Consider the following 26,792-nt stretch of genomic DNA (forward strand, 5'->3'; position numbering starts at 1 on the left):
TGGGGCCCTGGAGCTTTGTGGATTGGAGCTTGGATCTTTGACTTACAGCTATATCGTAATACTGATATCTCAGAATCCCTGGGAGCATAACCTTGAAATACTTAGATTCTGCTTTTAAACAGTAAAAAGCCCAGTTTTCTGTCAAACAGGACATCACTAATTTAGATATAGTTCCTAACAAGCAGAGTTTCTGTCAATAGGTTAATTTAATTAAATTATCAAATTTGAAAGTTTATATCAATAAAGTGAAAACCAGATAAAATACATAAATCCAATTTATTTCTTGGACATGTGGACATTGTTTGAACTGTGGTTCCCGTAGAATAAGCCACTACTATGATTCCAAGACTGTACCCCCTTTCAAACAAAGCTCTCAATTCTGCTTATTGTGTTATTTGAAAATAAAGGGGGGATTACAAAATAAATTTGGAGGTTTTGCTACTAACTGTATGATGAATATTGTGCAAGCATTTTTTTTTTTTTGTGCAAGCATTTTTAATCCACTTTGGCTGCTTGGACTTTCACGTTGGAGTCTAACGGTAGAATTAATTTGGGATAAATGCTGACTAGTGTTTAACATTTGCATTTTAAGTTGTCTCTTCCTGAATCATTATAAATTATTGCAAACTGACTTAAAATGTTAAAGCTAGTATATTCATTACACTGAACAACTCATTAAGAAGATTCCAAGATATTGGAAGTCTTTTTGGCTCCAAAATTTCTTGGAATGAGATAGCATGTCTGAATGATAAACATCTGGAGGACGGGATCTTTTTAGGTAGCACAGACCTCTGCATATAGTACTTCTAAAATAATTGTCAGCTCAGTGGACTTTAGGGTAGATGTAGAATAAAAGTGAAATTCACAACTATTAATACTAGTAAATATTTGCTCTGTAATAGAAGTAATATACTTCTAACCATGCATACATATCTATAGTGGTTAAGTATGTCAAAGTCAAAGTATGGTTAAATTCACATGTCAAATATTCCAAATAACATGTATAACGTCAACATCCAAAACTGTCATTCAAACCATGTCCCATTAAAAGCAAAAAATAAACAGTTCAAAGAGAAGATCAGGAAGTATTTGACATAATGATTGTATCATAATAAAATATTTATGATACTCTCTTCATCCAGGAAACTATTTGATACCATCATGGAGTGAATAAAGTTGGAAGCAAGGAAAGAGTATTGACGTCAACACTTATTATATTAGTGAAACAAATAGTGAGAGAATGTTTAGAGAATCCCGTGACAATGAAACAAGTGAATATTCACTTTGAACTAACACATCAGGAACATTTAGATGCATTTAAAAAAACAGTGGATTTGATAATAGGAAATCAGGCTATTAGCTTTATGTTTTTATTGGAAAAGTAATCTTAAATGTTATTGATTAATTTAAAAAAATTATAAATTGCATAATTTTTAACTACTCTCCACCCATAATACTGCTTCTCTTTAGCAATATCACCGATATTAATACAATATTATTAGATCTTTTATTTCACTTGTCCATTTATAGGTGTGTGATGGAGGCCAACACAAACATTAACAGAAAGAACAATGAAAAAGATGCTAGGAGTCAAAGAAAACTCTGCCCTCCTTATTTTTGAGCTAGCAAAGGCAAAGAAAAAGTACTAACTCAATTAGTTAAAAACAGAGAGAACAGACAAGGAATTCAGCAATATGTAACTCTAAGTAGATATCATCAATATCAAGATTATCTCATTTAATTCCAATCAGTGTCCCAGTTCTTATGACATTTCCCTTCCTGGGAAATGGCAGTTATCTTGGCATTGCAGCTGTCAGGAGCGCATACTGTTTTTTACTCTCTAGTTTCTTGCTTTCAGGAACTGGATGAAAAAGTCAGTACTCCAAAAGAGCCAAGGGCTGGAAAGCCATCTTTCTTGTCGATCTTCCCTATCTAGATGCAACATATACTATAAGTGATAAAATTTGTTTTAGCATGATGGATTCTAAATTCTTTTTAATTCCCCTGGACTGTCATGAAAAACAGAAATATTCTCCAAGACCGAAGATTTCTAATCCTTGGCGGTTAGGTACAGGACATATCTTACAGAAAGCAAGAGACCTGCTTATGTTTAATGTCTGGATCCCACCATTTGAAATGCACTCCTTTGGGTTATTAAGGAAATACATGGATTTTCCAGCTTCTTCCCCTCCTCCCCTCAGTGAATGTGCCTTTTAGGAGAAGTTTCCACAAAACCAAATAGATTTTGCTAAGACATGAGAGGAGAGTAAGGCATAATCCTGAATGAGCCAGGCTAGAGAGGGACACACAGTTCGAGGTTTCTGGGTAGCAAAAATGACAACTTAAGAATCCCAGTAACAAAGGGGAAAGAAGAGATCTCTTAAGTGAAAGAGTCAGTGATAAAATCTCAAGGTTAAAAATAATTTTAAAAGGGTATACTGTGAAAGAGGACTTAAGAACAGAAATTATGGGCAGCCCAGGTGGCTCAGAGGTTTAGCACCACCTTCAGCCCAGCATGTGATCCTGGAGTCCTGAGATCGAGTCCCACGTCAGGCTTCCTGCATGGAGCCTGCTTCTCCCTCTGCCTGGGTCTCTGTCTCTCTCTCTCTCTCTGTGTCTCTTATGAATAAATAAATAAAATCTTAAAAAAAGAACAGAAATTATACAAGCATAACTTCTATTTGTTGAATTAAAAGCAAACATGCAGTAGGTTTCCGGAAGAATGCTACAGTAGTGATGTAGGGTTTTCATCTCCTTGAATCTCTTTCTCCAATCCAAGTACTAACCAGGCCTGAATCCCTTTCTATAAATAAGCAGAGCAGCAATGGTAGCAAGACTACTAAGTTATTGAGAAAATGATATCTGAGCAAAAACATAAAGAACATGAAGGAATTAGTTACATGAGTATCAGAGAAAAGTGTAATCCAGGCAGAGAAAAGACACTTCCAGGAGGCTCTATGGCTGGAGGGAGCCTTGTGTGTTCAAGGACGAGCTCGGGGAACAGGAACAGGGTGGCTAGTGCAGAGGAAATCAGGAGTGGCAGGAGAGGAAGTCAAAGCTGAGGTGGGGAGGTCACTCATCCAGGATTTCACCTTCTACTCTGCATGATGTGAAGATTCATTGGAAGGTTTTAAGCACTGGAGTGGTGAACTATGTTTAATAGCTCCCTCCCTCTGCCATAATAAGACATATTCGTAGGAACTCTTCCCAAAAAAGCTAAGAAAAAGGACATAGAAAAAGGATGGGATGGGAGTACCTGGGTTGCTCAGTGGTTGAGCATCTGCTTTTGGCTCAGGTCTTGATCCCAAGGTCCTGGGATCGAGTTCCACATCAGGTTCCCCACAGGGAGCCTGCTTCTTCCTCTGCCTATGTCTCTGCCTCTCTGTGTCTCTCATGAATAAATAAATAAAATCTTAAAAAGGAAAAAAAGAAAAAGGATGGGATAATACATGCTAAATTCTTTACAGTAGGACTTAAGGGTACCGAAAAAGGTAAATTCATGTTTTTTTCCTTCTTTCTACATCTCTGATTGATTTATTTTACTTCTTATGAGAATGTATTACTTTTGTTTTATATATATATAACATATATGTTATATATATATATGTTATATATATATATTATATATATAAGATTTTGTATCCTATCCCAAGTCAGTCATCTTATTCTTCAACAGCTTTTGTTCTTAAGCAAGTTTTCCTCATTGTAGTTTGAAATATTTTCTTATAACTTCTCTCCAACCTGTCCTAGTTTTAATTGTTAGGAGGTAAAGAGACTGGGCTTAATAATTCTCCAAGACATCTCATCAGCTTGCTGCAGAGAGGTGTTGGAGAAGCCTATAGAACATTCTACAAATTTCACAACTTAACCAAAGGCTGGCCCCCCATAGTGGGCAGAAGTAAACAAGACAGTAAGAGGAGGAAATAAGCGATGGAGGAAGTGTGGTGGGAACACGCACTTCTCTGGGTTATAAAAAGAAACTTGGCATCAAACGTTGGGCAATCTTCTAAAATCATAGGTAAGTGACCCAGGAAAACGATTGAGAAATGTGAGGTCCTAGCCTGCTGCGGAAGGCAGCACCAATGAAGAACGATTGAGAAATACAGTCTGGAGAGGACTTAACACCCTCTTATTGGTTTCAAAGTGGACTGCTTCTGTTACCAGAATTATTTTTAGAAATGTTATCTCATATTTTCCATGCTTGCATTATTTCTTTCCCTTCTAATTTTACACCTGACTGCCCTGAGTAGGGGTGTGTGCAGGATGGGGAGGGGGTCAGAGGAGGAAATGGTAGTTTAAAAACACAAAGGAATACAAATCTCTTAGACTCAAGTATAAAAAGCCAACGTTTCTCTTCCCACAAAATCATTCTGCTGCAATTAAACCAACTTACGGGACTCTCTCGACAATTAGAAAAGCACTTAATAGATCGCAAACTGTTATAGAAGGGTTGGTTAATTAAAAATAAGGGAATGTAATATTCATCAATAAGTACAAGACTCATTCATCCTGCTTGCTGAGAAGAACCTAGGAGGCGAGACATGGAGAAGAAAACATGAGACTGCCTTTTCCCTATAAAGCCTGTTTCCTCTAAATGAGAGGCTGTGCCCCTCACCGAACCGAAGGTATCCTATCACCTTAAGGAATGCTCTTTATAATAAAAATTGTGATTAAGAAAGCATTTATTTTCCAGCTAATATAAGGCATGGGACTAAAGGTACATAGACTAGAAAATGTTTTTCTGTTCTACAGAAGTCTGTCATATCAGAACACATGTAAACATAAAACATGCATTACCAAATCGACAAGGGCCAACCAGTCCAGTAAAAGCTCAAAGGCTGGTGCAAAGCAGAACGATCAGAACACAATGCCACTGAGATAAGCACCGTAGGTAGAGAGAGACCGTGGAAGTTAAAAACAAGTTCATTTCTCAAGAAGGACAACTCTTTGCTTATCAAAAAGTCACTTTTTTTTCCCCCAAGCAAACCTGAAACCCAGAAGAAACACAAGCAAAAAGTCTGATACGATATTTCAGCAAGTATTATAAACACTATAAGAATACTATAATATAATAATACTATAATATAATAATATATAGAAGGTATATAATATAATAATACTATCATATACTAATAATAACCACAATTTTTGGTTAAGCTCTTTCTAATTTCCAGGAAAAAGGCTACCTATCCAATGTGCTTAAGTGAATTAGTTCACTCAACAAACCAATTTAATTTGTCAGAGATTACAATGCCTGAAGAGGAGCTGGTCCTCCAACAAAGTCGGGTTGCCTCTACCACTCAAGCTTTGCCATCAGCAGTTTCCAAACTGGCTGTGCACATCTCTGTGGACATATAAAATGACCTGCTGGGGTATAAGCAGAAAATCTGAAAGAGGTTCATTTCAATTTTTGTGTTTTGTTCTTTAAAAATTGTTTTTGTATAGGATATACAATATGAATAATATAGTAAGCTTATATAGTATATAAATACGAAAATTTACATATACTGTGGGTTGTGCTTAAAATATGTAATGATAGGAATGTGCAATCTAAAAAGTTTGGAAAAGAATGCTCAAACTATTAAGCCATATGGTCCCCAGATTCAGACCAACCAAAAAATATATATATATAAATTTCTTTCAAAAATTTATTTCAGCACATTTTTATCAATTTTGTTAAGCCAAATAAAAATCTCCAAGTGAAATTCAATTCTATTGCACACTCTAGAAAAATTGTTAGAAAATCTGCTATTGTAGTAGCTGAAGACCGTAGATTATAGATTGCGAATTGTAGGGTAGGGTTGCAATTTATAAGGGAAAAGGGACTTCTGGAGGCAAAATAATATTGTCTAGACATTTGAACTGATACAGATCAAGATACTGTAAAAGCCCGTTATAAATAGCAAATATTAAATCTTTAAAATAGTCCATTTGGGTCCAGTTAATATTTATTTCTCTTCATTATAACATGATACATCAGGCATTAGGCAAAATGAGAAGACTTCTTTGTAATGAAATGTCCTCCTTTGCTTAGTATTTTCTGTTTAAGGAATTGATTTGAACAATGCATATAAGAAAGATATCTATCACCATGGCTAAATATATAAATGAAAAGGCACAATATTAATAGTTTTTATTATGATACTGTAATAGTTTTCCATTACTGGTGTAACAGATCACCAAAAATTTAGTGGCTCAAAACAATATAAATTTGATAATCTTATGTTTCTGGAGATCAGAAGTCCTAAATGGGCTTTATAGGCTAACATCAAGGTAGCTGCAAGCTGCATTCCTTCTAGAGACTCTAGGGGAGAATATGTTTCCTTAACTCTTCCAGCTTCTAGAAGTCCCCTGCATTTCCTGGTTCATGATCCATAGCCAAAGGAAATCACTTCAATCTGCTTCTGTCACCATATCACCTTCTCTTACTCTGACTCTAGAACCTGCCTCTTACATCCAGGTCATCTGGATAATCTAGGATAATCATCCTGTCTCAAGATCCTGACTTAATCCCATCTGCAAAGTTCCTTTTCCTTGTAAGGTAATATATTCGCCAGTTCCAGAGAATAGGGTATGGCATCCTCAGGAAGCCCTATTCAGCTGCACAGTTTGCCACCTGGTTCCCAAAGATTCACGTCCATTTCACACGCACAATATATTCATCTCACCACAGGATCCCCCCAACTGTCAACCCATTAGAGCATCAGCTCAAATCCCAAATCTCATCTAAGTCTTATCAGCTCCAAAGTCCCAAATCTCATCATCTAAATCATCTAAATTAGGCATAGATGAGGCTCTGGGTCTAATCCATCATGGAGCAAAATCCCTCTCAATCTGTTGGGCCTGTGAAAGTAAAAAATAAGTCATCTGCTCCCAAGATACACTGGTGAGACTGGTATAGGACAAGAGTTGATAGTGATAGAAATCCCTGATCCAAAGGGATAAAACAGAAGGAAAGACATAATCACAGGTCCCAAGGAATTTCACAAATTCAGCAGGGCAAATTAGAATTCAAGGCTCATGAATTGAGTATCCTCTGGACCTGTGGCTCTGCCCTCAGACTTGTCCCTCCTGTTTCTTGAAGGATAGTGGTAAGATGAAATTCATCATTCGTACACCTGATATCTTCTAAGAGGTAAGTGGTTTCATCAGCCTGTTTCCTGACTGTAGGATTTGGGGGATAAGATAGCCTTCCTTTATTTTAACTTGTCATTGTGCTTTTGAGTCCAAACTTATGGTGTTTCCATTGATATAACATTCTAAAAGCCTTGTGGGTCTCCCATTTGTGTCTGGGGAATTTACTTCATTACACAGGAGGCTCCTTCACAAATCTTCCCTGGATAAACATATCTCTATTCCTGGCCTCTACTGAGCTGTCTGATGAAATTCATCATTCGTACACCTAATATCTTCTAAGAGCCTTCTATGTGATTGAACATTCTGACCTTTTGGTCCCTGCCAGGCACCAACAGAACGTCATCCAGCCACATCCTTGGCTTTCTTTCCAGAGCACTATGCTGGCCATGAATCTCTTAATTTTAACATATTCTGAAATCTGGATAAGCTAAGAATTTCCCAAGCCAGTAAGTTCTGGTTCCTTTGGGCTTTATGGTTCTTTTTTCAACTTTTTTCTTTCCTCTCATATTTTACTATAAGCAGCAAGAAGAAATCAGGTTGCACCTTCAACGCTTTGCTTGGAAATTTCCTCAGATAAATATACAAATTCATTCTTTGCAAATCTTGCTTTCTACCTCATCTCAGGACAAAATCCAGCTAAGTCTTCTGTTACCAGATAACAGGGGTCTTCTTCCCTCCAGTTTCCAAAAATTTTGTCCTCATTGCCTTCTGAACCTGAATAGCAATGATTTAACACATGTATTTCTACTAAAATTATTCCTGTGATGGGGTAGTTATTGTCTAGAAAGAGATAGGTTTTCTCTATTGCTCTTCTAATTTCCTTCTGAGTGTTCACCAGCAGTATCTTGAATGCCCATATTTTTGCCAATGATCTGTTTATGCTGATCTTAGAATTTTCTAAAATAACAGAAGTTTGTTTTTTTTGTATTTTCCTACTATGCTCTTTCCTATTCTTCCAGCTGTCGCCTCTTACCCAATCTGAAAGTGATTTCTACATTTTTAGGTATTTCTTACATACAGCCTCACCCCACTTCCAGGTCACTGACATAGCATTTGTTGAATCATGGCTACCATCTTCCAGGCACTCCGTAAACATCTTAATTAATTATCTCAACAACTATCCAAGGGAAATATTATAATTATTTTACAAATGTGGAAGACCATTTAAGATTATTGAAAAGTTTAGTCTTTGTAGGTCAGCAAACATAGATTCAAATTCTGGTTTCATCACTCTTTTGTTGAATATTTTTTGGGAAAATCACTTAATCTCTTAAAACTTTGCTTCAATTTCCTTAAAAGTTAACAGTGTATATACAACTTACCATGCAAAAAGATTTTTTCTTTCTTTCTTTCTTTCTTTTTCTTTCTTTCTTTCTTTCTTTCTTTCTTTCTTTCTTTCTTTCTTTCTTTCTTTCTTTCTCTTTCTTTCTTTCTTTTCTTCTTTCTTTCTTTCTTTCTTTCTTTTTCTTATTTCTCTTTTTTCCTTTTTTTTGTAAGGCTTATATAACATATGTAATATGCTTGCTTTGTGGGTATGTAATAGGAATTATTTTTCTCGACATTTTTGTGTAATTTTGCTACATATGGTATTAACTCATTTGGAAGAGGATATCACCAGAGGAGAGGAGATATATGTGATAAGGATAACTGGTAAATCAGAATAAAATAGACACATTCAGAGAAACAAGCTGTTATAGATGATGAAGTTTTCTGAAAGTCCTTTGGTGATTGAAACACCTTAGGGGGGCACTTGACGGGATGAGCACTGGGTGTTATTCTATATGTTGGCAAATTGAACACCAATAAAAAATAAATTTATTAAAAAAAAGAAACACCTTTTATACTCCATCCATTGCTTTTCTTGAGGATACTTCGTAGTTAAGATATCAGACGTCTTGGGGCTCCTGGGTGGCTCAGTCAGTTGAGGGTCTGACTCTTGGTTTCGGCTCAGTCATGATCTCAGTTAGCCCCGCGTTGGGCTCCATGCTGAGCCCAGAGTCTGTGTGAAGATTTCTCTTCCTCTCTCTTTGTCCCTCCTCTCTCTCTCTCACTCTCTCTCTCACTCTCTCTCTCTTGCTCTCCCCAAAATAAATAAGTAGATCTTTAAAAAAAGATATCAGATCTCATGAATTGATTAAAGAAGAGATGAATTCAGGAAATTTTTTATCTGATGAAAACTCAGACATAGAGGAGCTCTGTATTTCTGTGAAAATGTATTAATGCATAAGTGCCAATATCATCTTGAAGAAAAAGAAAGTGTTATGATAATCTTTGGTTCAAATCTATCTTCTAATTATATTATTTAAGGAGAAAATACAATTGTTGGATTGTCCATTTTGGGGATTTAAAATGTTTAATAAAAAAAAAGATTGTGCATTAAGTAAACAGAAAAAAAAAGAAGAAGAAGAAGCCCCTGGGACTATATTTATTACTTGCTTTCTCTATAAAGGAAGGATTGTTTAAAACAGTCAATTTTAAGATAAACCAACTCAGGAGTCATCTCAGAACTACCCCTTGGGGGGGGAGGAGCAAGACGGCGGAAGAGCAGGGTCTCCAAATCACCTGTCTCCACCAAATTACCTAGAAAACCTTCCAATCATCCTGAAGATCTATGAATTCGGCCTGAGAATTAAAGAGAGACCAGCTGGAATGCTACAGTGAGAAGAGTTCGCGCTTCTATCAAGGTAGGAAGACGGGGAAAAAGAAGTAAAGGAACAAAGGCCTCCGAGGGGGAGGGGCCCCGCGAGGAGCCGGGCTGAGGCCGGGGCGAGTGTCCCCAGGACAGGAGAGCCCCGTCCCGGAGGAGCAGGAGCTGCACCGACCTTCCCGGGCGGAAAGGGGCTCGCAGGGAGTTGGAGCAGGAACCAGGAGGGCGGGGATGCCCTCGGGCTCCCCGGGACAGTAACAGCAACTGCGCGCCCAGGAGAGTGCGCCGAGCTCCCTAAGGGCTGCAGCGCGCGGCGGGACCCGGCGGGACCGGGAGCAGCTCGGAGGGGCTCGGGGGCGGCTCCGCGGAGGGGGCTGCGCGGCCCCGGGAGCAGCTCGGAGGGGCTCAGGCAGAGGAAGAGGCTCCGTGCGGAGGGGGCTGCGCGGTTCCAGGAGCAGCTCGGACGGGCTCGGGCGGCGGCTCCGCGGAGGGGGCTGCGCGGCCCGGGAGCGCGAATCCAACAGCGCAGGCCCCGGAGCACAGGGCGCCGGGACACAGCCCAGGATCCCGCCTCCCCCGGTACAGGCAGAGGCCGGGAGGGCCCAGGACAGCGAGGACGCTCCTGCCCCAGCTGAGCAGATCAGCGGCCCCGCCCGGAGCCTCCAGGCCCTGCAGACGGAGTTCCTGCCGGAGCTGAATCCAGGTTTCCAGAGCTGCCCCGCCACTGGGGCTGTTCCTCCTGCGGCCTCACGGGGTAAACAACCCCCACTGAGCCCTGCACCAGGCAGGGGCACAGCAGCTCCCCCAACTGCTAACACCTGAAAATCAGCACAGCAGGCCCCTCCCCCAGAACACCAGCTAGACTGACTGACAACTTCCAGGGGAACCCAAGGGACTTAAAGTACACAGAATCTGAAGATACTCCCCCGTGGTTCTTTTTTTTTTTTTTTTTTTGTTTTGTTTTGCTTTTTGATTTGTTTCCTTCCCCCACTCCCTTTTTTTTCCTCCTTTCTTTTTATTTCTCTTTTTCTTCTGTCTTTTTTTTTTCGTTTTTTTGTCTTCCCTTTTTTTCTCTTTCATTTTCTTTCCTTCTTTCTTTCCTCACTTTTTCTCTTATTCCCAATACAACTTGCTTTTGGCCACTCTGCACTGACCAAAATGACTAGAAGGAAAACCTCACCTCAAAAGAAAGAATCAGAAACAGTCCTCTCTCCCACAGAGTTACAAAATCTGGATTACAATTCAGTGTCAGAAAGCCAATTCAGAAGCACTATTATACAGCTACTGGTGGCTCTAGAAAAAAGTATAAAGGACTCAAGAGACTTCATGACTGCAGAATTTAGAGCTAATCAGGCAGAAATTAAAAATCAATTGAATGAGATGCAATCCAAACTAGAAGTCCTAACGACGAGGGTTAACGAGGTGGAAGAACGAGTGAGTGACCTAGAAGACAAGTTGATAGCAAAGAGGGAAACTGAGGAAAAAAGAGACAAACAATTAAAAGACCATGAAGATAGATTAAGGGAAATAAACGACAGCCTGAGGAAGAAAAACCTACGTTTAATTGGGGTTCCCGAGGGCGCCGAAAGGGACAGAGGGCCAGAATATGTATTTGAACAAATTCTAGCTGAAAACTTTCCGAATCTGGGAAGGGAAACAGGCATTCAGATCCAGGAAATAGAGAGATCCCCCCTAAAATCAATAAAAACCGTTCAACACCTCGGCATTTAATAGTGAAGCTTGCAAATTCCAAAGATAAGGAGAAGATCCTTAAAGCAGCAAGAGACAAGAAATCCCTGACTTTTATGGGGAGGAGTATTAGGGTAACAGCAGACCTCTCCACAGAGACCTGGCAGGCCAGAAAGGGCTGGCAGGATATATTCAGGGTCCTAAATGAGAAGAACATGCAACCAAGAATACTTTATCCAGCAAGGCTCTCATTCAAAATGGAAGGAGAGATAAAGACCTTCCAAGACAGGCAGCAACTAAAAGAATATGTGACCTCCAAACCAGCTCTGCAAGAAATTTTAAGGGGGACTCTTAAAATTCCCCTTTAAGAAGAAGTTCAGTGGAACGGTCCACAAAAACAAGGACTGAATAGATATCATGATGACACTAAACTCATATCTCTCAATAGTAACTCTGAATGTGAACGGGCTTAATGACCCCATCAAAAGGCGCAGGGTTTCAGACTGGATAAAAAAGCAGGACCCATCTATTTGCTGTCTACAAGAGACTCATTTTAGACAGAAGGACACCTACAGCCTGAAAATAAAAGGTTGGAGAGCCATTTACCATTCGAATGGTCCTCAAGAGAAAGCAGGGGTAGCCATCCTTATATCAGATAAACTAAAATTTACCCCAAAGACTGTAGTGAGAGATGAAGAGGGACACTATATCATACTTAAAGGATCTATTCAACAAGAGGACTTAACAATCCTCAATATATATGCCCCGAATGTGGGAGCTGCCAAATATATCAATCAATTATTAACCAAAGTGAAGAAATACTTAGATAATAATACACTTATACTTGGTGACTTCAATCTAGCTCTTTCTATACTCGATAGGTCTTCTAAGCACAACATCTCCAAAGAAACAAGAGCTTTAAATGATACACTGGACCAGATGGATTTCACAGATATCTACAGAACTTTACATCCAAACTCAACTGAATACACATTCTTCTCAAGTGCACATGGAACTTTCTCCAGAATAGACCACATATTGGGTCACAAATCGGGTCTGAACCGATACCAAAAGATTGGGATTGTCCCCTGCGTATTCTCAGACCATAATGCCTTGAAATTAGAACTAAATCACAACAAGAAGTTTGGAAGAACCTCAAACACGTGGAGGTTAAGGACCATCCTGCTAAAAGATAAAAGGGTCAACCAGGAAATTAAGGAAGAATTAAAAAGATTCATGGAAACTAATGAGAATGAAGATACAACCGTTCAAAATCTTTGGGATGCAGCAAAAGCAGTCCTAAGGGGGAAATACATCGCAATACAAGCATCCATTCAAAAACTGGAAAGAACTCAAATACAAAAGCTAACCTTACACATAAAGGAGCTAGAGAAAAAACAGCAAATAGATCCTACACCCAAGAGAAGAAGGGAGTTAATAAAGATTCGAGCAGAACTCAACGAAATCGAGACCAGAAGAACTGTGGAACAGATCAACAGAACCAGGAGTTGGTTCTTTGAAAGAATTAACAAGATAGATAAACCATTAGCCAGCCTTATTAAAAAGAAGAGAGAGAAGACTCAAATTAATAAAATCATGAATGAGAAAGGAGAGATCACTACCAACACCAAGGAAATACAAACGATTTTAAAAACATATTATGAACAGCTATACGCCAATAAATTAGGCAATCTAGAAGAAATGGACACATTCCTGGAAAGCCACAAACTACCAAAACTGGAACAGGAAGAAATAGAAAACCTGAACAGGCCAATAACCAGGGAGGAAATTGAAGCAGTCATCAAAAACCTCCCAAGACACAAGAGTCAGGGCCAGATGGCTTCCCAGGGGAATTTTATCAAAAGTTTAAAGAAGAAACCATACCTATTCTCCTAAAGCTGTTTGGAAAGATAGAAAGAGATGGAGTACTTCCAAATTCGTTCTATGAGGCCAGCATCACCTTAATTCCAAAACCAGACAAAGACCCCACCAAAAAGGAGAATTACAGACCAATATCCCTGATGAACATGGATGCAAAAATTCTCAACAAGATACTGGCCAATAGGATCCAACAGTACATTAAAAAAATTATTCACCATGACCAAGTAGGATTTATCCCTGGGACACAAGGCTGGTTCAACACCCGTAAAACAATCAATGTGATTCATCATATCAGCAAGAGAAAAACCAAGAACCATATGATCCTCTCATTGGATGCAGAGAAAGCATTTGACAAAATACAGCATCCATTCCTGATCAAAACTCTTCAGAGTGTAGGGATAGAGGGAACATTCCTCGACATCTTAAAAGCCATCTATGAAAAGCCCACAGCAAATATCATTCTCAATGGGGAAGCACTGGGAGCCTTTCCCCTAAGATCAGGAACAAGACAGGGATGTCCACTCTCACCACTGCTGTTCAACATAGTGCTGGAAGTCCTAGCCTCAGTAATCAGACAACAAAAAGACATTAAAGGCATTCAAATTGGCAAAGAAGAAGTCAAACTCTCCCTCTTCGCCGATGACATGATACTCTACATAGAAAACCGAAAAGTCTCCACCCCAAGATTGCTAGAACTCATACAGCAATTCGGTAGCATGGCAGGATACAAAATCAATGCCCAGAAGTCAGTGGCATTTCTATACACTAATAATGAGACTGAAGAAAGAGAAATTAAGGAGTCAATCCCATTTACAATTGCACCCAAAAGCATAAGATACCTAGGAATAAACCTAACCAAAGATGTGAAGGATCTATACCCTCAAAACTATAGAACATTTCTGAAAGAAATTGAGGAAGACACAAAGAGATGGAAAAATATTCCATGCTCATGGATTGGCAGAATTAATATTGTGAAAATGTCAATGTTACCCAGGGCAATATACACGTTTAATGCAATCCCTATCAAAATACCATGGACTTTCTTCAGAGAGTTAGAACAAATTATTTTAAGATTTGTGTGGAATCAGAAAAGACCCCGAATAGCCAGGGGAATTTTAAAAAAGAAAACCATATCTGGGGGCATCACAATGCCAGATTTCAGGTTGTACTACAAAGCTGTGGTCATCAAGACAGTGTGGTACTGGCACAAAAACAGACACATAGATCAGTGGAACAGAATAGAGAATCCAGAAGTGGACCCTGAACTTTATGGGCAACTAATATTCGATAAAGGAGGAAAGACTATCCATTGGAAGAAAGACAGTCTCTTCAATAAATGGTGCTGGGAAAATTGGACATCCACATGCAGAAGAATGAAACTAGACCACTCTCTTTCACCATACACAAAGATAAACTCAAAATGGATGAAAGATCTAAATGTGAGACAAGATTCCATCAAAATCCTAGAGAAGAACACGGGCAACACCCTTTTTGAACTCGCCCATAGTAACTTCTTGCAAGATACATCCACGAAGGCCAAAGAAGCAAAAGCAAAAATGAACTATTGGGACTTCATCAAGATAAGAAGCTTTTGCACAGCAAAGGATACAGTCAACAAAACTCAAAGACAACCTACAGAATGGGAGAAGATATTTGCAAATGACATATCAGATAAAGGGCTAGTTTCCAAGATCTATAAAGAACTTATTAAACTCAACACCAAAGAAACAAACAATCCAATCATGAAATGGGCAAAAGACATGAACAGAAATCTCACAGAGGAAGACCTAGACATGGCCAACATGCACATGAGAAAATGCTCTGCATCACTGGCCATCAGGGAAATACAAATCAAAACCACGATGAGATACCACCTCACACCAGTGAGAATGGGGAAAATTAACAAGGCAGGAAACAACAAATGTTGGAGAGGATGTGGAGAAAAGGGAACCCTCTTACACTGTTGGTGGGAATGTGAACTGGTGCAGCCACTCTGGAAAACTGTGTGGAGGTTCCTCAAACAGTTAAAAATAGACCTGCCCTACGACCCAGCAATTGCACTATTGGGGATTTACCCCAAAGATACAAATGCAATGAAACGCCGGGACACCTGCACCCCGATGTTTATAGCAGCAATGGCCACGATAGCCAAACTGTGGAAGGAGCCTCGGTGTCCAACAAAAGATGAATGGATAAAGAAGATGTGGTTTATGTATACAATGGAATATTACTCAGCTATTAGAAATGACAAATACCCACCATTTGCTTCAACGTGGATGGAACTGGAGGGTATCATGCTGAGTGAAGTAAGTCAGTCGGAGAAGGACAAACATTATATGTTCTCATTCATTTGGGGAATATAAATAATAGTGAAAGAGAATATAAGGGAAGGGGGAAGAAATGTGTGGGAAATATCAGAAAGGGAGACAGAACGTAAAGACTGCTAACTCTGGGAAACGAACTAGGGGTGGTGGAAGGGGAGGAGGGCGGGGGGTGGGAGTGAATGGGTGACGGGCACTGGGGGTTATTCTGTATGTTAGTAAATTGAACACCATAAAAAAAAAAAAAAAAGAACTACCCCTTGGAACCTGTCTGAAAATAGAAGTTTTATCACTTGTCTTTTTAAAAGGATATCCAACTAGGAAAAACATTTGTAATCCACAGTTTGGAATCCTTATAGCATAATTCCCTGACTATTGTTTTTCAAACAGATTTTTAGGCTGGCAGCGAGTGAGGCAGTTAATTTATATATTTATGTATAAATATGTACTGTGCTAGTGACCTCAAATAATTGTTATCTTGGTAGATCTAAGATAAGAATTACTAATGCTATTATTTTTTTTCAAAGACTTGATTTTTTAGGGAGTTTTAGATTTACGACAAAACAGAGAGAAAGACACAAAGATTACAAATATCCTTTGCCCCCACACAGCCTTCCCCATTATGAACATCACTTACCAAAATAGGACATTTTTTTTCACCAAGGACAAACCTACACTTGACACATTACAATTACCCAAAGTCTGTAGTTTAACTTAGGGGTCACTCGTGGTGGTGTACGTTTTATGGGTTTGGGAAAAATAACATCTATCCATCATTATAATACTATACAGAGTATTTTCACTGCTCTAGAAATTCCTTGTGCTCTGTCTTTTCATCCCTCCCTCCACTCTCACCCCAGCAACCATGGTTTTATTTTCTTTAATTTCAAGATTTTATTTATTCATTCATGAGAGACCCAGAGAGAGAGGCAGAGACACAGGCAGAGGGAAAAACAGGCTCCCTGCCGGGAGCCTGATGTGGAGCTTGATCCCAGGACCCTGCAATCACAACCTGAGCCAAAGGCAGATGCTCAATCACTGAGCCACCCAGGTGCCCCAACCATGGGTTTTCTTGTTCTCTCTACAGTTTTGTCTTTTCCAGAGCATCCTACAGTTAAAATCATACAGCATGCAGCCTTCTCAGATTGGCTCCATTCACTTATGTATTTAAAGTTTTTCCGTATCTTTTCATGGCTTCATAGCTCATTTGCTTTTAGCACTGAATAATATTCTATTCTCTGAATGTATCACTGTTGATGTATTCGCTCACCTATTGAAGAATGCATTTATTGCTTCCAAGTTTGGGCAACTATGAATAAAGCTACTACAGACATCCATGTAAAAGGTTTTTGTGCACATAAGTTTTCAACTCCTTTGGGTAAATACCAGGAAGTGGGATTGTTGGATCATATGGTAAGAGCATGATTGTTTTGTAAGAAATCTCTGAAGTGTTTTCAAAGTGTCTGAACTGTTTTTATACTTCTACCAGCAAAGCATGAGAGTTCCTGTTGCTTCACATCCTCATAGCATTTGATACTATCAGCATTCTGGGTTTTGACCATTCCAATAGGTGTGTAGCCATATGTCATTATTGTTTTAATCAGCATTTCTCAGATGACATAGGATGTGGAACATATTCTCATATGCCTCTTTGCCATCTGTATGTCTTCTTTGGTGAGATGTCTGTTAAGGTCTTTGGCTCATTTCTTAATCAGGTTTTTTATTTTCTTACTGTTGAGTTTTAATTTGTATTATTATTTGTATATTTTGGATAAAAGTCCTTTATCCCATGTGTCTTTTGAAAATATTTCCTCTGTGGCTTATCTTCTAATCTCCTGATGGTGCCATTTGCAGAGCAGAAGTTTTTAATTTTAGTAGATTCCAGGTTATTGATTATTTATTTCGTGGATTGTATCTTTGGTATTGTATCTAAAAGGACATCACCATCCCCCAACTCAACTAGGTTTTCTCCTCTGTTATCTTCTGGGAGATTTATAGGGTTTGTTTGTTTGCTTGTTTCAGCTTTAGGTCTATGACCCATTTTGAGTTCATTTTTGTGAAGGATGTAAGGTGTGTGTCCACACTTATTTGTTCCGCATGTAGAATCAAAGTCTGCTTTCTTTTCATCTCTACCCATTCCTTGAAGCTCTCTCCATTTCTCATTAATAAGGATGCCATCCTCTAAATCAGTTATTTTCTCTTGTTGGGCACCATGGGCTCTTCAGGAAATACTGCTTTGCTGAACTTCACCTGGTGGTCTAGCTTCATTTTTTTCTGTCCTGCCTAACTGGATGAAAACCTCATCCTGGATATTAATCAGGGTAACTACATCTACATATCAGGTTAAGGCAGAAGCTATTTCTTGTAGAGTCATTTTTTTCCTGCAAATTCCAATTTCAGACATAGAAAAATAATGATCTCCTATTTTCCCAGAAGGCACAAGGTTTGCCTCAGCCAATCACTGTTTACCTCTTTTTCCTTCCTCAGGGCACTTTCTATTTCTTTCAGCAAAGTTGGATTCCCATGGTGCTTTGGGGGTCTACTGTTAAATTGCTCTTCTATTAAAGTAATATAAAACATGAGCATACCTCAACAGTGGAAAAAGAGTCTTTTATGCTTGTTGTTTTCAAGATGTCTAAAGTTGTAGTATCCACAATAGCCAAATTATGGAAAGAGCGCAAATGTCCATTGAGATGAATGGATAAAGAAGATGTGCAATAGCCAAACTATGGAAGGAGCCTCGGTGTCCATCGAAAGATGAGTGGATAAAGAAGATGTGGTCTATGTATACAATGGAATATTACTCAGCCATTAGAAATGACAAATACAGACCATTTGCTTCGATGTGGATGGAACTGGAGGGTATTATGCTGAGTAAAATAAGTCAATCTGAAAAGGACAAACATTATATGGTCTCATTCATTTGGGGAATATAAAAATTAGTGAAAGGGAATAAAGGGAAAGGAGAGAAAATGAGTGAAAATATCAGTGAGGGTGATAAAACATGAGAGACACCTAACTCTGGGAAATGAACAAGGCATAGTGGAAAGGGAGGTAAGCAGGGGGTTGGGGTGACTGGGTGATGGGCACTGAGGGAGGCACTTGGCAGGATGAGCACTGGGTGTTATGCTAAATGTTGGCAAATTGAACTCCAAAAAAAAAAAAAAAAAAAGATGTGGCACATATACACAATGGAATATTATTCAGCCATCAAAAAGAATGAAATCTTGCAATTTGCAATGATGTGGTTGGAGCTAGAATGTATTAATATTAAGCAAAACAAGTCAGTTAAAGAATGACAAATACCATATGATTTCACTCATATGTGCAATTTAAGAAACAAAACAGATCAACATAAGGAAAAGGGGAAAAATAGGGAGGCAAACCATAAAAGACTCTTAACTATAGAGAATAAACAGGATTGATGGAGGGAGGGGGCATGGGATGGGATTAAATGGGTGATGGTCATTAAAGAGGGGACTTACTGTGATGAACACTGGGTGTTACATATAAGTGACGAGTTGCTAAATTCTACTCCTGAAACCAAGATTACACTATATGTTAACTAAATAGAATTTAAATAAAAACTTGAAGACACCTGGGTGGCTCAGTGGTTGAGTGCCTGCCTTTGGCTCAGGTTATAATCCCAGGGTCCTGGGGTTGAGTCTCTCATCAGGCTCCCCACAGGGATCCTGCTTCTCCCTCAACCTATATCTCTGCCTATATCTCTCCCTCTCTCTCTCTGTGTGTGTGTCTCTCATGAAGAAATAAATAAAAATATTGTGGACGCCTGGGTGGCTCAGCAGTGAATGTCTAGCTTTGGCTCAGGACATGATCCCGGATCTAGGATCGAGTCCTGCATCTGGCTTCCTGTGGGGAGCCTGCTTCTCCTTCTGCCTATGTCTCTGCCTCTCTCTCTATCTCTCTGTGTGTGTCTCTCATGAATAAATAAATAAATCTTTAAAAAGAAAGTATTAAAAATAAATAAAAACTTGAAATAAAAAATTAAAAAATAAAAAGAAATAAAATCATAAGACAAAAAAGATGTCTAAATACCAGTCTCATCATTTTTGAAAGAATAGAACCTCATGCCTAGGAAACATCTCAGGTTCCTTCATACCCAAAGAATACTTGAAAGGCCATTTTTTTTCCACTATACAATTATTTTAAGTGTGCCTACTATTCAGCCCTATTGCCTTTATAAGCTGATATGTGCATAGTCAGGTATAGAATGTTTCATATCCAAGAAAACATATACTGTGTTGTGAGCTAAATGACACATTACTAATTGTTTATTTTCACTTATTTTTATCTGCCTCTTGTGGGTTGAGTTGCTGCCAATGTCTTTAGCTCAATAAATGTTCCTGTTATACTCTTCCTGGCTTCATAATCAACTTGTAGCTTCTAGTCACATCTCAAATAAATATTGGCAAAGCAATTCAAATCCTTAAAATGCCTCAGCAGATTGATACATTCTCAGCTAGACAAAAAATAAAAACAGAATCCTGAATGTGCATCGTGTTTGTCAGCCTTTATCACAGGGTTCTTTGACTACAGTAGATTCAATGAGTCAAACAACCTTTTCCATGTTCTCTCAGACTCTGAAATCTTGGGCTAAGTAAGAGTGATGTTTAATATCCTGCGAGTGTATTTGTATTTGATAGTAGTTTCCTGTGAAACAAAAGAGAATTGGGGAAAAATGAGCTTATGTATTGGCTTTGACAGAACCCATTATGGTAAATTCAAAAGAAGCTGGGTGGCAAACATAACTGTTGAACTGGCAAATGGCCATGGTCAAGAACGTGTTCTGGGAATTATACTCAAGAAAAAAATGTTAAGCTCATAAGCCTCTTTTTTCCTCTTTTGAGGACTTGGCTGCCGATGTCATCCAAGAAGGGTCTCTTCTACTTCTGTCTTTATCAGAGTCTTCATTTCCTGAACAGTCAAGGCCAGGTAAATCATCATTTTTTTTTCCCCTCAACAATTATAAAGTCACAAAGACATGAAGACAGAGCCAAAGGGAAGCCAGAACCCTGGAGTTTGGAATCAGCTGGAATATTTACTATCTCACCATAGTGGTGGCCGATGTAGATGTATTTAGGTAGTAATAGCCTCAAGATTCTTGTTGGCATCCCTTTTGTTGGCAGCAGTCCTTCCCAGATCCAACTTCTCTCTTAGAAGCCAAAGACACAGGTGGTCCCTCCTGATTTCTTTCCATGCTGTATCTCTCTTTCTTTTGCAAGCTCTGCTTTTTGTATCTGTCTCTCAATCAAAAATGCAAATGCTTTTGAATCCATTGAAAATGTCAGTTTTATGCTGCATGGTTCAATTACCCCAGAGGATTATGTGGAAGCTGCTTTGTGGTGGAGGGGTAATCCAAAATTCTACACAAAGCCAGTGTGTGTTGCCATTTCAGTCAACTATACCGTATGACATGGCAGTTTGAGAAGGTAGTCAGCCTCCTTTAGGGAGGTCATTATGACCCGGTATTTCATATGTATTGTGCTTGAAAGCAGCCTAATATTCATTAATTATTTTCATTTTGGTTTACTTCTTTGACCTTAAGGCCTCAGAATTCCTTGTGTAAAACAGAATCTAGATACATATTTTGAAACATATGTATTTTTAGTTTCTAAAACAGAAAAATTGCACTGCTGGTTTAGGTGACAATTCAATAGGAGGAAGTGAAATATCTTGACCTAATACCTAAAAGAAAATGCTGAGGGTTTACCGCTTCTATGTGCATAATATTTTTGTTACTAAATCCCTCCCCATTAAGGACTTTTTTGGGAAAAATAGTTGTCTTTGGATAGAGGATAGAGGATAGAGGATAATGTCTTCATTTTGAAACTGAGGGGTAATATGCTTAGCTCTTCTGTACATTACCCATTTGCATTTAGAAGCAAACTCTATAATTTCCCCTTATACAACAAATATATACATAAGAATGAAAATATTGTAATATTCCTTATAAAAGTCTCACTGGGCCAGGGAATGAGGAGACTATGGGCCATAATCCCTACTGAGTAAATGGCAGGAAGAATGCAATGTGTCAAATAACCTACTTTCATTTGATCTACAGCAGAGAATTATAATTTCTTATTTGAGATTCCTTGACATTTCATTTTTGTATTTGTTGGTGGCAAATAATTAGGAAAGTATATGATCCATTGAGGAAAGAACTTGACCAGCTTTTGTGAATTGAAGAAATCGAGAGCAAATGTAGACAAATATTCAGAGAGGACATAAGCATGATCTCAAAATTAGTAAGCATTTGTATTCAATTCTCCTATTTTGGATTTTAGTGACCAAAAGTATCAGCCTAGATTTATCCGTGTATGTTACAGTTCAATTACTTGGTGAAGGAAAAGATGCAAATACACTTTGAATGTAAAGAAGCAAAGTGGGGGTTAGAGAAAGAGATCTCTATTTGTGTTTTTTAAATGTCTTTTATTTCTTGGAGCTTCCTGATTTTGGCAAGATGATCAAGAAGAAGACCGAGAGAATTGAAGTAACTATTCTTATCATTCAATGTGGGAGTTATTCCTCTTTGCTTCCTCTACAAAACCAGTAGCTCCAACCACATTCTGAGTTCTTCTTTACAAAACATGTTTAATCTGACAAACTGCTGGGAAAAGACAAAAGAATCTGAGCTTGATCTCAGAAACACTATCAATCTCTTCCTTCACCTCAGACACTCCTTTGAAGACACTTAAGAAATCTCCCAAAATAAGAGATAGGAATGTTTAATTTGAAGAATTTGGGTAAGATAACTGCACACAAGGTTATTTGTATAATAGTGGGTGCAGGGGTGCCTGAGTGGCTCAATTGGTTAAGCAGTCAGGATCTGGGCTCAGGTCAGGATCTCAGGGCCCTGGGATTGAGCTCCTGCGTGGGGCTCCACGCTCAGCACGGAGTCTACATGAGGATTCTCTCTCTCACTCTCCCCTGCCCCTCCCCCTCTTGCATGTGCTCGTGCTCTCTCTCTCTCTCTAAAATAAGTAAATAAATAAATCCTTAAAAAAATTAATTGGCAGAGTCCCATCAGTCAAAAACATTAAGAATCTTCTCATACATTTCAATGTTCGATAAATTATTTTTCTCCATCTCGGTGCCCAGAATGAGCACAAATGGTTGCATGATTTATGTAGATATATGCAAAAGCTCTGCCAACAGGTACGTGTGGGAGAATCAAAATCTGCTGTCTCCACATATTCCTTGCACCTCCCCCTCTGCTCCTCTTTAACAAGTACTGTGCTCTCCGTCGGTTATTTTCTCTCGTTGCTCTCACTTTGCTTTCATACCTCTGCTCAAGTCGTTGCCCCCAATTGGACTGCCTGCTCCTATCTTTTCCTTCCAACCAAAGCATACCATCTGTAAGTTCCAAATAAAGACCAAGTTCTTCCCATAGCCTTCCTTGTCTGGATACGTGTCGTCTCGCCCCTGAAGCATTAGGACACACCATGCACTCTGTACGTTGTGTGTGTGTGTGTGTGTGTGCGCTTCTTCTTTCCACTTGTTGTTTTGGTTTCTCCATCACAAGTATTTCAAGCTTCTTCAACAAAAAGGACCATATTTCAATAGTAGTTACTACCCACTGAGTGCTCATTACACAAAAGTAGCAAAATATGTTGGTGCAAACATTGCAAAGCAAGTGATGAAAGAATCAAATTGAAGTTTCTTGTATAACCATTGTGGTGTTATGTCGAATAGACATCTGGCCCATTCACATACCTGAGAGTAAAAGTTGCAATGGCAGAAATGCTGGTTTCCACTTTATTGTCTTTCTTTTATAGCCAGAGAACCACTTCCATGTAGCTAGATGTGGTAACATAACTAGACCTGGCTAATGGGAAATGAGCAGAAGTGCTATGTACAATTCCTGTGATAAGTCTTTAAAGGGAGAAGGCCAGAACCTCTCTACTCTTTCTAATAGCAACCTGACAGCTGAAGCACGAGTAACCATTTTGGACCAGGAAGGAGCCTGGGGACATACTATCATGCATTCACATTATCAGCCATGGACATATAACCTATATGTAAGGAAGGGGGTATGAAAAACTGATAAAGAAAAGCAGAGAAATTTCCTTTTTTTTTTCTTTTTCTTTTTTTTTAAACCACTGTTGGCTGGGTTTTTAGCCTTCACCACTGAATATTATTCTGATACCTTCATTTAAATTAGAAGTTGCACATTTTCAGTTTACCTAGGACAGTCCTGGATTACAGTGAGGCTTCACTGTAATATCCCTACAATGGCTCATCAATCTCAAAAATATCTGGCTTAGATGGCGTGTTTTATGGTGATGCTACATAATCCTCTCGATTCCAAATATTTCTAGCTGCAAAAACATTTATGGAAATGACATTTTTCCTAGGAGTTTAAATGTAAAGCAGCTAAAAATGGAGTTACTCTGGGTTAAACAGGGTTGGAATGGTTACAGTTTTGCTTAATAACTACACATCACAGGCGAGGCCTGAGTTAGCATGTATGTGTGGTTTTTTTGAGGGGGGGGTATTTATATATTCACTCACTTTTTTTTCTACACAGGATGGGAATTTCTAACAACTAAAAATATAATATTGTTCTTCGAGATACATGTAATGATAAATACAAGAAAGAAATAAGAAAAATCTACTGCACAGTATTAATTAAAAGGGTCTTTCCCAATTGTGTTCTACCGATTTCAGCCAATTTACTAAATCTGCATGATCCTTACACACTCATGGGATAAGTACTTGGGTGATCCCAGTTTTACCAGAGAGAAAATTGAGGCTTAAATTTCAGTGACTTTCCATGGTTGCATAGCTTCTGAGTAAAGGGCAAAGCTGAACTCAAACCTAAGGTCTATAGATGAGGAACTGAGACCTGGGGCCTGGTGAAATAAACAAGAAACAGGGAAGTTCATTAGAGCCAACCAATGGGATCCTGGCCTTCTGGGAAGTTCAACTGTAAAACAGTCCTGATAGATGGGAAGGAAAACAACTCTTTATTTAGCTTTATGTAAATGATGCTAGCCACTTCCAGTTTTCCTAAGGAAGGCAACCAAAATAACTACCTTTGAGTGGATCCTTCTTTCAAAGTGTTATCTTCAGAGCTGGAGGCCCCATGTGGATTACGGATGATATGGTACTCTGAGTGGTTTGAGGTCTCTGTATTATCCTAGTAATGGAATCCTAAGGGATTTCTAACCGTGTATTAGGCTTTCAGGAGTAAGACTACTGGCTGAAAACATGAAGGGAGGGAAGCCAAGATGTGCTTCTCATGCACCATGTGTGGTGCACTGGTTGACACATATTAGGTTTCAGATGTGCTGAGGTTCTAAAATACTTTGCCTTTTGGCTGGAGCTTGAGTAGCCCAGGGATCTATAGAGTCTCCTTTTTTTTCCCCCCAATGTATAGAGTACCATGCACTTAGGGTCATTTGCTTCGTGCCCTTTGACATTATGGGAAGCCCTAGCCTAAAGCACCTGGAACTGCAAAAACCAAGAGAGAGAGAGGCCAGGAGAATTCCCTGAGCTGAAGAACATGTGATTGTGATATCTTTGAAAATAGTTTCTGTAAATACAGATAGAGTCTTCCTTGCATACGTATGACATACTGTTAGGTTACAAATGGGGTGACTGTATTTTGGGTGCATTTAGCAAAGCTAAGAAATACATACAAGTTTGGTCCATCCTGGAAAAACTGGAGTACACATTCAGTGCACATTAGCTGGGCATTAACGTTCCCTTCAAAACTCCCCTCCCTGAAAGAGTTATTTCAATGGACAGAAACACCAGCAAGTATTTTCTGTGATGAAAATATTTTTTTCCCATGACTGCTAACAGTTTGTGCCTGATCCTTCCCAACAAACCAAGTACTTAATATGTTTTCATGAGCCCCGCCATTTCTTGACAATGCATTCAACCTCCCCATCTGAGGTTTTCAGAGTAGATTGTTATAATAAAGGGCAGCATACAGGACAAGTTAGTTGAGGATGTCAGAGCATAGAAACCAGAAATGATGTTTATGACTGTTGTCATTATGATGGTTCTTTTAGGTCATGTGAGCTATCTGGATATCTACGTATCTACATATCTACATAGTGCTGCATGTTTATTAGAAGAACAGGCAGGTAGCATTTTCCACACAGTGTCTCCTGTGTAAGGCTCAGGGGGGACGGGGTGGGCATTCTTTAGATCAGTGTTTCTCAAATTGTGATCTGTACATCACTATCAACCAGGATTAGGAAACTAAAATAGCTTGAAGATATTGGGGTTATATGCTTTTTAAAAATATATTTTATTTGTTCATGAGAGACACACACACACACAGAGACAGAGACATAGGCAGAGGGGGAAGCAGGCTCCCTGTGAGGATCCCGATGTGGAACTCGATCCCAGAACCCTGGGACCACGACTTGAGCCAAAGGCAGGTGCTCAACCACTGAGCCACCCAGGTGCCCTGGGGTTATATGCTTTAAGTAATAGTACATCTAGAACAAAACATTTAAGACTGAATAAGTGGTTGAAGAACAGTGAAGGATGAGGCTCTTTCCATTTTTTTCTACTAAACATCCTTTACATGGTTGACTTTTGTCCATATTCTTTTGTGGTTACTAGATGACACTGTGCCTCTGTCATTCCACCTTCCTTCCAGAGAGGAGAAAAGAAGAAGTAAGAAGAGGTTAAAGGTCATATTAACCTTTATGAAAAAAACAAAATTATTTCCAGAAGCTGTCCTCTTACATGTCACTAAGCAGGATTCATCACATGGCTACCGTCAATTCATATTTGGCAAAGGTGAATAAGATTATGGTGACCAGTCATGGCCAAGGTGACCAGCTGCCTATCAAAGAGTGTTGCTTCCCTTTCATAGTTGAGAATGGTTGCTGAGAAAGCCCTTCCTCCATAAGAGCAAGCTGCATTTCCAAGTCTCTCTAAAATGTAGATGGAGCCATGTGGCCAGATCCTGACAATAGAATGTACATGGTAGTAATCATGTCTCTTCCATAAGGAAATGGGAAGGAGGTGTCCCTTCCCTCTGCATTCCCTGTGTGTGTGTGTGTGTGTGTGTGTGTGTGTCCCTCCTAGATGGAGGCTAAGTACTCTAAGGCCAGGAGACATGGTCAAGCTGT

This window comes from Canis lupus (genome assembly GCF_048164855.1).
Source record: "Canis lupus baileyi chromosome 16 unlocalized genomic scaffold, mCanLup2.hap1 SUPER_16_unloc_1, whole genome shotgun sequence".
Taxonomy (NCBI): Eukaryota; Metazoa; Chordata; class Mammalia; order Carnivora; family Canidae; genus Canis; species Canis lupus.